Below are 17,493 nucleotides of genomic sequence, written 5' to 3' on the forward strand. Positions count from 1 at the left end.
TAAACATCTAAAAATAATGGATCCGCTTAGACATCAATCGATTGGAACGATCTCAAGATCGTCTAAGAACTAGAAACAAGGAAAAGAAACCAAAACATACTAATTAGATACAATCATTCTCCAATTTATTGAAAATGATCTTTGAATCGGTCAGACAATCAAGAATAACATACCAATCTATAGGTGTTGGTCATGTTGCTTAACAATCTTAAAAGTGATTAATCGGTGGAGGTATGATACAATTAATCAGGCTAAAAGCATCTTAATGCAAAGTAAATGTGATGAATCATTTGACGTCTAAAATATTAAAGTATGATAGAGTCATGATTAAGTCGGTGGTAAGTAAAAACCCATTACAAATAATATAAATAAAAAATCCAAATAAAGTAGGGATGTTTCATCCTGCACCTCCAACCTCTCACACCATACACCTTCAAAAATTCCAATTTTAACATTAATTAATATTTCTTGAATTTTTTCTCTAATAAAGTCACTATACACCCCTTTACTAGATTTTAAAATATGTACGGATTTTGAAATCCAATTTATAAACTTTTTAAATTTCATTTTTAGATATAAAATTTAATAATAATTTAATTTAATTTAAAATTTTAATATTATTAAATATAAGTTTATATCTTAATAATTATTAAAATATACTTTCTACTATTATAATAATTATATTAAAAAAATAAAAATAATTAAAATATAAGTAACAATAATAAAAGTTAAAAATAAAAAAAAATGATTAAAAATATTATAAGTAGTATTTTAATTTTGAATTAAATTAAATATTTATTAAAATTTAAATATAAAAAAAAAAATTTTAAAAATTGTTTATCCAAATCCGGTAACATATTTTAACGTTCGATAAACAAAGTTTTTCAAAATTTAACCTTTTATTTAAAATTTACTAATTATTTGATTTAATTTAATATTTTTAAATATATTAAATCAAATTTTATATAATTATTTTATAATTTTATTATTACTATTTTTATTTTAACTATTTTATTTTTATTTTTTTAATAGAATTAGTATTGTAATATGAATAATATATTTTAATAATTATTAAAATATGTACATATATTAAATAATATTAGAATTTTAATTAAGTTAAATAATTATGAAATTTTAATTAAAAAACAAAATTTTAAAAAAAATGTTTATCGAAGATTTAAACAATTCTTTTTAAAATTTTGTGTTTTATTTCAAATTTAATAAATATTTAATTTTAATTTAACAATTAGTATAATTTAATAATTAAATCAGATTTTTTATTATTATTATTTTTTTAATTTTTATTTTTTCCTTATTACAATTTTTATTTTAATTGTTTTTATTTTTATTTTCTTAATATAACTATTATAATAATAGAAATTATATGTTAATAATTGTTAAAATTTAAATAGTATAAAAATTTTAAATTAAAATTAGATTATTATTAAATTTTAAATTTAAAAATGAAATTTAAAAAATCTATGAATCGGATTTCAAAAATCCATATAGATTTCAAAATGTATTAAAGGGATGTAGATTGAATTTAACAAGAAAGAGAAAAATTTAAAGAAATATTAATTAAGTTTAAAAATGAAATGTCTGAGGTACAGATGAGAGGTTCAGTCTTTTATAAGAAAGTTAAAGATATTTCTAGTATTTTTTTCAAAAATAAATTCCTTGAAGATAAAAAGGTTTTCAAGTGAGGGAAATTAGCATTGATCTTAAATTAGGTTTTGAGATTAATGAAAAAATTATTAGGATATATATATATATATATATATATATATATATATATATAAAGTGAATTTAAATGATGATGATGTTCTTGTTGTGAAAAAGAAATTTAGAATTGAAAAATTCATTTAGAATGTTTGAGTTGTTTTATTTTAAACTGACAAAAGTAAATTGTAGATATGTTGGACATATATAAGATTGAAATGTCATTATATGGTTTTGATGGAATGCTTCTGGTGATGACGAATATATAGATTCTGAATTGTAGTACAAATTATGATTTTTGAGTATAGAAAGGGATTTTGATATGGAATTTCATGCTTTAAATAAGTTTGAGATCAACTTTAAATAAGCCCCATTATTCAAGTGGTGACCCATCATTTGAATATTATTGCTCAAATAAGGATCATATATTTAATTCTACTTTTTATAAATTATCTTCAAAGATTTATATATTTTTTTTAAAATCTTTTAGCGTTTTTATACATTGTTTCGTTGATTTGTATACGAGGAAATGTGAGTGGTTGAGATAATTTGTTGAGGATGTGATGCGAAAAATTAGTGGTTACAAAAGAAATACTACGAATATGATGATATAATTGTTGAAGAGTTTAAAACAAAAACTATAACTGTCATAACTATTTCATTGTTACAGTTTGACATATTCATTCTCTGTTATATACGTTGTATGTACTCTTTTGTTGTTTAATGAGAAAATCACTCACTTTCTCACATTCTCTCTTTTCTGCATTCTGCTCTACTCTCTTCTATGCATAATCACTACCTTGCCACAACAGTGGTATTCAGAGCTGAAGGTTTCGAAAACTGGTGGAATTTAGGTGACGTTCAAGGAGTGGCGTGATGGCTGGATTAATCCATAGTAATCTCTCGACCTTTGATGGCGAAGATTATGATGACTGATGTGTGAAGATGGAGGCTATTCTTGGGTTTCAGAAGTCGATGAGGTGGTAAAGAAAGGACTCCAAGAACCCCTGAAAGAGGACACAGAAGAGGTGAAGAAGCTGTATAAAGAAAATACACGCCTTGATTGCAAAGCAAGAATGCTGCTGCACCAGTGCATTTCTCCTACGATTTTTCAGAAAGTATCAAAAGCCACCATAGCCAAAGAAGTATGGAATATCCTGCAAGAAGGGTATGGAAACTCCGGCAAGGTGAAAAAGATCAGCTTGCAATCTCTTCAAAGGCAGTACGAGCTTCTCTACATGGGCGAGCAAGAGTCGGTGATGGAGTATATTGGAAGAATCCAGGTTTTGGTCAATGCCATGAGAGCATGCGACAAAATTGTGAAAGATAAGAAGATAGTTGAAAAAATACTCCGAATCCTAACACCGCAATATGATCACATTGTAGTTGCGATAGAGGAATGCAAGGATCTGGAAGTGATAAAAATAGAGGAGTTGCAGAATTCAGTCGAAGCACACGAACAAAGACTGATAGAGAGGAAGAACACAGAAAACACCGTGACACAAGGAATGAGTCAGGCGTTACAGGCAAGGAGTAAACAAAACTTCAAGAATTGTGGCATAGGTAGAGGGAGATCGCGTGGCGGACACAGCATAGGAAGAAACATGAAATCCTCCGATCTGAATGGTGCAGAAAATGGAAATGAGCAGAAAGAAGGAAGCAACAGAGGAGGTAGATACTCGAGAGGAAGAGGAAGAAAGGGCTCAGACAAACGAAATGTTCAGTGCTACACTTGTAAAAACTATGGGCACTATTCTTCAGAGTGCTGGCACAACGAGTCTTCCAAGAAGAACAAGAACGATGAAGCTGCAAATCTTGTACAAGAAACAGATGATTATGAATCTGATCATGTACTTTTGATGAGCACAACCGAAAGGTTGTTTTCTTCTAACCAATCGGGTCTCGGTGAAGACGATCGGTTGCTGTTAAGAAACCAAACGGATGAAGATGATCAGTTGCTGTTAAGAAACCGAACGAATGAAGACGATCGATTGCTGTTAAGAAATCGAATGGATGAAGACGATCGGTTGTTGTTTAAAAACCGAACTAGAGTTGATAGACAAGAATCATCAAGTCAAACGAGAATTGACAGACATGTATCATTTCCAGACCGAACGGTCATTGACAAAAACCGAACGGGAAATAATGAAGAAATCGAGCGGTCATTGTTGTCAAAAGATTCGAGTCATGTAGAGGATGAAACGAGCTGATACTTGGATACAGGGTGTTCCAATCACATGACCGGAAGAAGAGAGTGGCTTATTGATCTTGATCCGAGAAAGAAAAGCAATGTGAGGTTTGCGGATGACAACACTGTGACAGCAGAAGGGATTGGTAGAGTGTTGATCACATGCAAGAATGGAGGAGTAGCTTACATGGACGATGTGTTATTCATTCCCATGATGAAGAGCAACTTGTTAAGCCTTGGGCAACTCCTGGAGAAAGGCTATACCATGTCCATGCACGAGAATCTTATAGAAGTATTTGATAGGAGGAAACGTTTGGTGATCAAGGCTCCATTGGCCAAGAATAGAACATTCAAGGTGAACCTGAATGCAGTCGCAATTCAATGCTTATCTTTAGTAAATGTTGAGGAAGAGAGCTGGATCTGGCACTACAGGTTCGGACACTTAAACTTCAAAAGTTTGAGTCTATTAAGCAGCAAAGAACTGGTCAAAGGTGTGCCCCTGATAAATATACCTAAGAAAATTTGTGAAGGATGCACTATGGGAAAGCAGACCAGATCAAAGTTCAAGAAGGTAGCACCCAAACGTGCCAAACAACCACTCGAGGTTGTTCATTCAGACGTCTGTGGTCCTTTTGAAGTAACGACGTTTGGAGGTAATAGATATTTCCTACTCTTTGTTGATGAATGGACTAGGAAGTTATGGATTTATTTGTTAAAAGAAAAGAAAGAAGTCTTCTCATGTTTTGTAAAATTTTGTGCAATGGTTGAGCGGCAATCGGCTCTGTAAGTAAAGATTCTCATAACTGATGGAGGCGGAGAATTCAACTCTGAAGAGATGAGCAAGTTCTATGATGAAAAGGGGATCACACACGAAGTTATAGCTCCTTACATGCCTAAACATAACGGCTTGGCCAAGAGGAAGAACAAAACTCTGGTTGAAATGACAAGGTGTTTGCTCAAAGGAAAGAATCTACCACACCGCTTGTGGGGAGATGCTGTCTCCACAGCAGCCTACTTGTTGAACAAATGTCCAACAAAGGCTCTAGCAGATTGCACTCCAGGAGAGGCATGGACGGGATTAAGCTGTAAGCAGATAATTTGAAGATAAAAGCGAAGCATATATACTGATAGGCTTTCATCCAACTTGGGCATACAGACTATATAGTCCAAAGAAGAATGAGATAATGATTGGCAGAGATGTTTTGATAGACGAGTCAGCCACGTTTAATTGGCTGGATGTAGAGACAAGTTCAATCAGTGGATGGGTCGTGTCAAGTTGGCTTGAAGATAAGAAAACTGACGAAGTCAAGGAAGTAGCAGCTGGTTTGGAGGTAAATAAAAGAAGATCTCGAAGGACTAGATTTCCTTCAACGAGGCTTACAGATCACGAGGTGTTCATGAATAATGAGATAGTTGAAACTGGTGATCTAGTTCACTCTACAGTCTTGGCTGACGCTGAAATACTAACGTGGGAATAAGCTATCAATATGGAAGATTGGATAGAAGCAATGATAGAAGAGTTGAAAACTATAGAGAAAAAAAGACATGGGAAATGATGGAATTGCCTCGACAAAAACAAGCAATTGAGGTCAAGTGGGTATTCAGAACAAAGTATAAGCCAGATGGTAGCATAGCTAAGCTGAAAGCTAGATTGGTTGCTAAGGGGTTCCTGCAAAAGCTTGGAGTTGATTTTACTGAGCTGTTTGCACCAGTTGCAAGGCTGGAGACAATGAGACTTGTTGCAGCTATTGCAAATCTAAAAGGATGGGAGATATGCCAAATGGACGTAAAATCTGCTTTCTTGAATGGCCCTCTATAAGAAGAAGTTTACGTAATACAACCACCTATATTTGAGAAAGAAGGTGAAGAATGGAAAGTGTATAAATTGAAGAAAGCTTTGTATGGGTTGAGACAGGCACCACGAGCTTGGTACACTCACATCAACTCTTTGCTCATTGAATTTGGATTTCACAAATGCACGATTGAGTTTGGAATCTATGTGAAACAAGTTGAGAAGCAAGGTGTTTTATTGGTCTGTTTATATGCAGACGACCTACTCATAACAGGAAGCACAACAGAGGCTATCAAAGATTTTAAAACAAGAATGAAAGGAGACTTTAAGATGACTAACATTGGTAGTCTGGGTTACTTCCTTGGACTGGAATTCTTGCGTACATCTGATGGAATACTTGTGCATCAGAGTAGGTATATTGGTGAAATTCTGAAACGGTTTGGCATGGAAGATTGCTACAGCGTGAGCGTACCAGTAATGGCAAATACCAAACTGTCTCTTCAAGCTGATGACAAGAAGGTTGATGTTACCTTGTTTAAACAAATTGTAGGATCATTAAGGTATGTATGCAATAGTAGACTAGATATTAGTTTTGGTGTTGGGCTGGTTAGTAGATTCATGGGTGATCCCATACAGTCTCATCTCTTCACTACTAAACACATACTGCGCTACCTAAAGGGGGCGGCAGATTATGGTCTTTTCTATCCTAAGAAGTTTGACGGAATGAAAGGGATGTTAGAAGCTTGGAGTGATTCGGATTGGTGTGGAGATCAAATAGATAGAAAGAGCACGTTCGGCTATGTATTTAAATACATGGGAGCGTCGTTTAGCTGGTGTTCGAAAAAGCAGAGTGTTGTAGCACTCTCATCTTGCGAAGCCGAGTATATTGCCTCATCCGAAACTGCATGTCAATGTGCCCAGATAGAAACGATGTTGGATGAATTGATGATTGAATGCTGCAAACCAATCCAACTATTGATAGATAACAGATCGGCTATCAATCTATCTAAAAACCCCATTTCACACGGTAGAAGCAAGCATATAGAAAGTAAGTTTCATTATCTGAGAGAGCAAGTTGACAAAGGAAGACTGGAACTGGTGCATTGCTCTACAGAAGATCAAATAGCCGATATTTTCACCAAGACTCTACGACAAAGCAGATTTGTGAAGCTTAGAGATTATCTTGGAGTTAAATCTTGTAGAAGTTTTGTTTTAAGAGGGATGTGTTGAAGAGTTTAAAATAAAAACTATAAGTGTCATATGTTTCATTGTTATAGTTTGACATATTCATTCTCTGTTATATAGGTTGCATGTACTCTTTTGTTTTTTAATGAAAAAACCACTCACTTTCTCACATTCTTTTTTCTCTGCATTCTGCTTTACTCTCTTCTCTGCGTAACCACTGCCTTGCCACAACAATAATGAGTAAGTATTAAGTTGACATATTCAATGAAAGATATAAATTTTACCAATCTCCTAAGTCATCTAAATAAATATAGTAGATAATGAGAATTAATTAATTGTACGAACTGGATGTGTACATAAAAGTAACCATTTTGTAATTATAAATATATATGAATTAGATAAATACTGACATACTTTCTTTTAAATTCAAAATTTAATATAATCTTTCACAAGTTAATAATCTTTAAGAATTTAATTAAAAAATTTATATGTTTAGTGAGTAATAGATGTGTTTGATTGTCATTATTAATTAATTGGTATAAAATATTTTAAATAGTTAATTTTTGTATCTTTTTCGTTTTATAATTATAACAATATTATTGAGAGTCCTTAGAGAGAACGATGCAGAATAGTCTTCCCGACAAAAATGTCTTTTTGACTATTAAACTGTACAATCATGTATAAGTTTTATGATAAAGTGCTTTGATATCTTATATGTATGTAGGTGAACATGAATTTTATATTTTGAAAACTAATATTATGTATATAAATTATGTTTTTTTATTATATTAGTCTGTATATTAAATTTATTAATTTAAGTTTAAACTAATAAATATTTTCTTTTATATGTCCGATTTGAAAAGAAAAATAAAAAGAAGAAAGTTAAATATACATATGGAATGGTCTAAACCGTCCAATACATATACACCTATAAAATGAGTACAATATATAAAAATAAGGACATTTGTTTATAATTATTTAAAATGATATTTTTCAATAAAATAAATAATTTCTTGTTTTTATATATATTTTATTTATCTAATCTATTTATTTTAAAAGTATATAATTTTATATTTTAAAATATATGATTTTTCATTCTTTGTAACTTTCTTTGTGATACATATCATACAATCATATTTTGAAGCCGTAAAATATTATTTGTGACCCCGCTATCAGTAAAAAGTTAAACCTTAATTAGACATAATTAAGAAAAAGCGACATCATTATAAAATAGTAAAAAATTTAAAAAAAATATTTTATTCTCATAAAATAGTTAAAATTATACAAAATAATAAACAATTCAATTATAGCTTATAATAATGTTTAAAAAAATTTAAATTAAACCATATTATTCTCACAAATATAATTCAAAAATTTGTAACAACCTAGAAAATAGAGTATTAGAGTAGATAGATGTATTAAAATAATGAGACCGAGTATTTTATTATAAAATAACATTATAATATAAATAGAATTTTATAAAGCTCGTCTGATTATCTAAAACACTGTCTATCTCTCTAAACTTTTTTTCTTCGTCTCTCTACAAATTCTCACGCTTGGATCTTCTGTTTGACGATTAGGAGGTACCCAGACGATCACTGCGTCAAGGGCTACAAATCTGACCGATCAATTGGGTGAATCGAGTGAGTAAGTGGTTAACCCTTTTCTCTAGCATCTAGGGTTCTTGATTCTGCTGAATGATTCTGGTTGCATGGATCAAGAGTCCCTTTCCTTTAAACTCTAACTCAAATTAGATTCTAAAGGTTCTCTTCTATCACCATTCGGTGATTTGTAGGTGTTTTTAGAAGTTCCTTGTGGTGTAAGTCACGGTGCAAGTTTGTAGAGGTAAGGGAAGCTAGGAAATTTCTTTAAATTGTATAATTTCTCGTGTATGTTTGTGGAAAAGATGATCCTTGAGTTATTTGAACTGAAATGATGTTTTGTGGTATATGAACAATATGTGATTGATGATTTTGAATGTAATTGCATGAATTTATATTCTGGACTGTTTTGAATTATGAATTTATCTGTTTTGGTGGTATAAAAGGTTGGGAATCTGAGAGAGGAAAGTTGTACTGAGGTTGATTAATTATGAATGGAAGTAGTATATCTTTGTTTAAGTCATTATGAGGAAGTGAAGTACTGGAAGTAGTTTATCTTAGTGCTGCAGATTATGCAGAGTCGCTGAGCGAATAGATTCGCACAACGAGTGGTTCTGGCGAGATGCTCTTTGCCTGGGCATTCGCACAATGAGAGAGTGCGATATGCGAATGGTTTTAGAGGTTTGCTCTCTGCCTGAAGATTCACATAGTGAATATGGGTGTTGTGCGACTGGTTGTGGTATGGGAGCACTGCCAAGTTTATTCGAATAGCGAAAGGGGGCGCATAGCGAGTGTTTGGGGAGTCTGGATCACTGTCTAGACTTTTGCATAGCGAATTTGGAGCGCTAGGCAAGGGGTTGGGGTCTGGTACCACTGGGAGTTTATTCACAGAGCGAGATGAGTTGTTGTACGAGAAATCTCTGGATTCGCCATGCGAGAGAGTGCGCTGAGCGAATAGTCCAGGTTTTAGTTCACTCTTTTCTTTTTAGTCTTAAGTTGATCTAAATGAATTGTTGAGTGCATTATGAAGTATGTTTGATTTTGTCTTAAAGTATATGATTGATCATGCTATGAGTTATGTTCCAAAGTAAAAGTATGTGCTTTCAAAGTATGGTTGATGGACGTAATTCCATGATCCTCAAGGAGAGGTTACCTAGTGGTGCCCTATGTTGTAATCCAAAGTGAAGTCTTTTGTTGAGGTTCAAATATGTTTAGAATGAATGCAGAAGCTTAGTATTGGGGGTTATCCTGAAACTCCAATGGTCTTTCATTTTCAAGTAGAGAGAATTGATCCATGTCGTGAGGAGTAGCAAGATGTCTTAGTCTTGGGGGCTTCCAGTATGCTCCAAGGCGTGGTACAGACTAACCTCGGGAGTTTGGTAGGGTGAAACCCATTGGCAACAGCTTTGCAAAGCAGTAGTAGCTACCACGAGTGCACAACCCGCCATAGCTCGACAATCATTCTAAGTCCGGACAATCAAAGTCAGTGTAGTGTCATGTATGAAGAATTGGTGTGATGTGAATGAATATGTATGAGTGTATAAAACTTAGTTAATGAACATATGATTAATCTTTGTTTAATCTAGCTTACCATGTTGTGTGCTTGTGTTGGTATTCTTTCTTCTGCAATGATCATCCTGTGGGTGTGAGCAGAGGGAGATGAGGTGTCTCTGGAACAGGCGTTGGATGGAGGAGATGTTGTCGAATAGTTAGTTTTAGTTTAACCTTGTAGATAGTTTTGAGTATCCTATTGTATATAGAAAGTTTTAAATTTTACGGTTATTTTGGATGACTGTAAAGTTAATACTTTATTTACTCTCTAACTGTTCTATCTTATTATTTCTCTAACTACTGTTATATGATTTATGACTATATTTTGGGGATGTTACAATTTCTCCATTAGTCTCTTTGCTCTAAATAGCACTAGCATAATCTGTAAAATTATTGGCTCCCATATAATGACACAAGTTATACGATCATTGTACAAACACAAACAAGTAAATGTGAACTAACCAGAAAACAATGCAAGATAATAAGTGTAACGTCCCCTTTTTAGAGGGTTAAAAACAATTATTCACTTACATTTAAGGACACAATATTTATTTTTATTTCACAATAATACATCACAGTTGTCAAGAGTAATAATTAAAATACAGATAATCTTAAAAAGTTGTTTAGAGTTACAAGCCAAAACATTTTACAACTTAAAATTATATATTTGAAAATCTCAGATTTTTTTTTCAATGCATCATCGCTCTAAACTTCTCCAGCATCACCTGAAACATCATCTACTCCCGTATAACGACACAGGTTATACGATCATCATAGTCAAACAAGTAGGGTGAGCTAACAAAATACAAAGAAGAAATAAGCTACAATAAATTTACTTACACAATTTAATCATTCATCAGTAACATTAATTGCCAACAAGGTTGTATTACCTCTAACGAAAACAATCTAAGACTATAAGTGTAATTAGTTAGTCAATTCTGAAAATCAAATTCTTAAATGAATTGAAGTTCATTTTATTCTCTGATAGTGTATCGGGTAACACTAGATAATCAAAATAAATGACCATGAGTCTCCCTTCGTTTTCCATCCCTCACACTTAGATATTAGATTTATCGATTTTTGTCCTTCACACGTAGCTACTGGACACTGATCCTTCACATGCAGCTATTGGACCTATCTCGGTTCTATCATACTCATACATTTGATAAACATATATCAAAACCAGTCCCTCATATGGACCACGGATAAGAGTCGTCCTCTAGCTTCGGACATATCTCCTTTGTTCCTCAAAGTCGTATGAGTAAAAACATTGGTGACTAACAACGTTCACCAAGCACCATACTCAGCACAAGTCAGAAACCTACAGCGAGATATCTATATTTCCTCGAAAGAGGAAAATGACAGGAATTGAATCCATCTATCGCCTTACACAGGAAAAAGGAATTATCCTTTTAACTACCGAGATAAAACAAAATATTTTCGTTTATCCATGATAAAACTAGAGAATCATCAAAGACTATTTTATCGAAATCCTAACAAGACCCCCAACATTAACGTATACACTAATAATATATCACTATAAATGGTCACCGAAGAAGAATCAAATGTTTGACGAATCAAACTCACCATAAACGTCAGTACATATGACTAGTCACAACTTACTAGATCAGACCAGGGCTCCTCTACGATCAGGGATGTACCAACTCCAGTTTTTAAGATTCCTCTATCCTACCATCAAAATAATAACCTTAATATAAACATTCTGGGGAACTAAGAAGTTGAATCTGGCATAGCCAGTTAGACATCTTCTTATCCTTCCAGAAAAATGCAAGAGAAAAAGAAAAACAAGAAATGTTATAGGGAAACAAAAAGTTGAATCTGGCAAAGTTGGTTAAACATCTTCTTATCCTTCCAGAAAAAATTTGCAAGAGACAAAAGAAACACAATAAAAGTCCTGGGCAACAAGAAGTTGAATCTGGCATAGCCGGTTAGACAACTTCTTATCCTTCCAGAAAGATGCAAGAAAAGCAGAATATCATTCTAAATCCATAAAGAGAATCAAAATTCTAAACATATTCAAGATTTCAGATCATACAAAAACAAAGGACTCAAGGTGAACTCCCCGTACCTCTTTTCTAGAATTTTTCTCTTGCTCAAAAGTTGTTCCCTTGAAAATCTTCCAGAATCTCTACTCTCTTTGCAACCAAAACTTTCTTCCTAACTCTTTCTTCTCTCTTTTCTAAAATTTCTCTCTCCTTATTTCCTCCATCTTGGAACAAAATTTCCCTCCTCCCTCTTGGCTATTTATAGCCTAAAAAAAATTTTACTATTCATTTTACTATTCAAAAAGAATATTTTAATGCACAAGTTGATAAAATCTCATCCCCCATGACTCAATGCAATGTGGAATACTTATCCCTTCCACTATTCATCTTTTTTCTACTATTCATTTTTTTTTACAAAATGTTCTAAAATATGTTCTCAAAATTTTGAACTTCTCCTTCTAAAAATTCTATAATTCTCTATCATCAAATTTTAATTTTTCTTACTATTTTTGTTTATATGGAAAAAATATACCATTATGCCAAGCTCCTTTGTATGCATTTAATCACTACAAAATTTTCTCAAAATATTCATACCATGTTCATATGCATAATTTCATATCCAACATAATAAAATACATTCATCATAGAAATCATACAATTGAATATATTACAAAATAATTTAACAGTACATAATCTGTTTGATACAAATTTGTTTTAAAAAAAACTTGTTGAGTAGACTTCCAGGAAAGAGAGGTATGTCACAACGGACAACTTAAGTATCAAGTCTTTCCTAGCCAAAGTGTTCTTGATCTAGTTTTTTAACAAATTTCTTCTTTACAGATCCAAAATAACAACATAGTTTTTTTTTATTATTAACAATATTAAATCATAAATTCAAATACATATAGTTATACAACAAGCACATATCTTTTTCATTAACGGTATTCACACAGGATTTTACATTACTTGCAAAGCAACAAAAAAATGAAAACATCTTATGGTATTTATTTTAGGTCTTACAATAAGCAACAATCGTACTTACTCACACTATTTGAATCATTCATTCAAATCTATGAAATCACATCACATTTATGAAACACAACAATGTATCACTATCACTAAATAACATCATATGAAACCACATCACCTTCAAGTGATACCAAACAATAAGTCATTCTCTCGCAATCAACCATCAAACACAACTTGCTTACCAATGTAGTCATGCTTACCAAAGTAGCCTAGTCTGAGTCATCGTGCCTACTTACCAAAGCATCCCATCTAAAACCCTTTTCCCCTTGCTTCCAAAAAACCTTATGAGTAAAAGCTTTGTCTGCTTACCAAAGGTTCACCAATAGAGCACTATACTTAGCTCAAGTCAAAGCCTTATAAGCAAAATGACTCTCCCATTTTCCTGACTTACTAAAATCTCAGGCGAAAAGGAAAAGACTCGAACCTCCCTCTTCCCCGGCTTACCAAAGCCTCAGCTGAAAGGGAACCAAACCCGACTTTATAAGTTGCGAAAAGAAGACATAACAACCAAATTCGTCTCCCAATACCGATTGAGACGGACGAGACAACAAACAAACTTGTCTCCCAATACCAATTGAGACGGACAAGACAACCCACAAACTCATCTCCCAATACCAATTGAGAGGGACGAGCCACATCACACAATCACATATTCCGACAATAAAAGAACTGACGCGACAACAAACAAACTCGTCTCCCAAAACCAATTGCACCGACGAGTCATCACACCATTAAGCAGCTCAATCAACAACAAGCAACACAGTCAAATCCAAATATAACACAATAAACTACCACACAAATCAAAAACACAACAAAATAATATGACCAACAACACAATTCGACAATCATTATAAACAACTCGGTCAAACACACATATAGCTCGACAATCAACACAAACAACTCGACCAACATACACACAACTCAGAAATCATATTACACAACTCGACCAAACATGGGAACATCATGGAAGTGTATTAAACAACCCATAATTATGTACAAGCAACTCGACACAACATCAACACATAATAACATTCAATTAACTCGACACATATTCAAAACATCATGGTGACATTTAGAACAACTCGACACAACCCTAGAACCTCATGGTAGTAATTTAATACAACACATCACAGTCCAAGAACAACATGACATCATATTAACCATCTGAAAACATCCTTAAAACCACATGACAACATGGGTTTATCAAACCAGCAAGCCACAACACATTATGACATCAAGTTAAACATGGAAATTTAAAATAAAACAAACTAACACCCTTGGCATAAAAAGGGATTAATGTGGAATATACTAAATAATATCCCCTTGCCCAAAACTTTGACCACACAATAACCATATATGTTAGTGTTGTGTTATATGAAGTCGTGGTGTTGAAGCATATTGTTGTGTTGTTATTACATGAAGTCATGATATTGATGTATGTTATTGTAGTGTTAATCTGTTGACATATTGTTTTATATGAATTCGTGGTGTTGGTGCATGTTGTTAATGTATATTGTCATGTTGTTTTACATGAAGTCGTGGTGTTGATGCATGTTGTTGTGTTGTTATTATATGAAGTTATGGTGTTGATGTATGTTGTTGTGTTGTTTTATATGAAGTCATGGTAGGGATAGAAAATTCGTACCCGCGGGTAAAATCTGCTACGGGTATTTAGTACCCGCAAGAGGTACCCGTGGGTAGCGAGTATTTTAATACCCGCTTGTTAACGAGTCGGGTTCGAGTATCATAGTATCCGTACCCATGGGTACCCGATACCCGTTTGAGAAATAAAATTACAATTTTACCCTGCTAAGTTTTCTTACTTTCACTCTATGTTCGTATTCTCTCTGCATTTGTCGTCAAGTTCTTTAAACCTTAACTTGTCCTCTGAAATCCTGAATGCTCACCTTTCTCTTCTCTGAAAGCTGAAATCCAAAAACAAAATTTACCCTTTTCCCATTGCGGTTTAGAGGAAAGAAAAATCGAACCAACCTTGTAGATGATGAGATTGCCTTCATTATCAGACTCTTGCAAAATCCTGCGAATTATTTCCTCGAGTTCGGTTCTAACCTGTAAGGAACAATTGATTTTGCATTCTTGCACATTGTTTCTTTCTCTGTTTTTTTTATCTTAGTTTGTTGATGTTGGTTCAAACTTTATTAAATTATTTTATGTGTTTGTGTTGTCTCTGTTTAGTGTTTATAGTTTTTTGTTTATGTTTTCAAGAAATTAGATTTCTTCTAGTACTGAGTTGGTGGATAAGAGAATTTCTTTCTTTATTTTCTGTTGTAATCTATTGGAATTTATCCTCAAGTTTTGGTTTCTAACTCGTTTTTGTTTAGCGTTGCGTGATTCATGCGGTTTGAATTGTTTCCATCTATTGGGATTAAACTTTGCTTTTGTTATTCCATCAGAAAATAGTATGAAATGAACAAACTTAGCCTGTTGGTGCTGGTTATATTCTCATATTGGTCTCTAGTGTTGTTTCTTGTCTTCTATGTAATTCTCTAATACTTTTGTTATGCAAAATCATTGATAAATGAACGTTTCAGCTGAAGTAGCTACGACAACTCTTTATTTGGTGTGTTGGTCGAGACACGGTGAGTATTGGTGCATTGTTTTGTCTACGCATGTTGTGTTTGCGGGGTGGGTTCAATTGCTTTGTTGATAGAATGGTGCTACAATTACTTTGGTCTGGTTATCTTGTGCATTTAATTTGAAGCAGCCCACGTGTTTGCGTTATTGACGCAATGAAGAGTATTTTTTTAATATATATATATATTACGTCAGATATAAATATTTAATATTTATATATGTGGATTTTTTTAGTATTTTATGTGTTGTTATTATATGTGTCGCGATGTGTTTACATGTTGTTGTGGTGTTAATGTATCTTAGCGTGTTGTTTTATATGAAGTCGTGATGTTGAAGCATATTGTTGTATTGTTATTATATGAAGTCATGATGTTGATGTATGTTATCGTGGTGTTAATGCATGTTGACATAATGTTTTATATGAAGTTGTGGTATTGATGCATGTTGTCATGGTATTAATGTATGTTGTCGTGTTCGTTTTACATGAAGTCGTGGTGTTGGTACATGTTGTCGTGTTGTTATTATATGAAATTATGGTGTTGATGTATGTTATTGTGTTGTTTTATATGAAGTTGTGGTCGGGATGCATGTTGTCGCGGTGTTTTTATATGAAATTGTGGTGTTCTATTTATTGTAGTGCTATTTTCTGACGCCATGTTGTTTGGGTTTATTATCGTGCTATTTTATATGAGGCCATGTTTTTTGGATGTGTTTTCGAAATGTTGTTATGTTATTTGGGTATGTAGTTGTGCTTGTTTTTTGTTGTTGTGTTATGTGTGAACATGGTTGTGTTATTGGTTGAGTTGTTTGATATGATGTGGATTGTAAGCCTAATTGGTCTTAAGAGGCGAAGTTGTGTGTAATGCATTTCATTGTCGTAACTGTAAAATCAGATATGGGTCATTTTAGCCTGTGTGAGGTAGTGGAAAATGGGAGGTTATGATGATGTTCTTTTCGCCTGCGTGTGGCAGTGGAAAGAGATCACTTTGGCCGTGGAAAAGGGGAGTTTATGATGTTGTTCCTTTTGCCTGTATGAGGCAACGGAAAGGGGGCCTTTAAGCATGTGTGAGATAGTGAAAAGAGGTCATTTTCGCTTGTGAGAGGTAGTTGAAAAAAGGAAGTTGTACATGGGAAATAGGTCCTTTGTGTGATAGTAGGTTACGAAAGAATGACATATTGTTAATATTACTTTATGGTAATGTGTTTTCGTGTGATGTGAATGTGGTTGACTTTCTAGATTGAATATGATGTTTTGAGTAGTGTGTGTGAGTACAGTTATTGGTTATTATCTTGTATTGTTTTCTAGTTACATCATCCTTACTTGTTTGTGGTTATGCGATGATCGTATAACTTGTGTTGTTATAGGAGAATAGATGATATCAAGAGTGATGTTGTTGAGGTTTAGAGCGAGGAGACATGTGGGGAAATCATATAGGAGTTTCCGAAATGTTTCGAGACAATGATTATTTTCGTTGTAATTTTTTAACAATGTTTTAAGATTTGTAACTGGAATAATGTTTATTTTCGCGTGATTTTCATTTCGATATAGCGAAATAAAATTTAATTTTTCACTATTTTGTGATGGTATCAGAAGTCATTTCTTTTTTAAGTTAATTAGTTATCTGTGGCATCCTGAAATGGGTGTTAGCTTGAATGACATGTAAGGAGGGAAAATATGGAATAAAATGGGTATGCAACGCTAATTGTAATAAATGACATGCATTAGTGAAATACAATGGTATGCACCATGCATTACTGAAATACAATGGTATGTACCTCTAGTTGTAATAAATGGCATGCATTACTGAAATACCATGGATTTGCACT

Source organism: Vigna angularis, chromosome 1, assembly GCF_016808095.1.
Source record: "Vigna angularis cultivar LongXiaoDou No.4 chromosome 1, ASM1680809v1, whole genome shotgun sequence".
Lineage (NCBI taxonomy): Eukaryota > Viridiplantae > Streptophyta > Magnoliopsida > Fabales > Fabaceae > Vigna > Vigna angularis.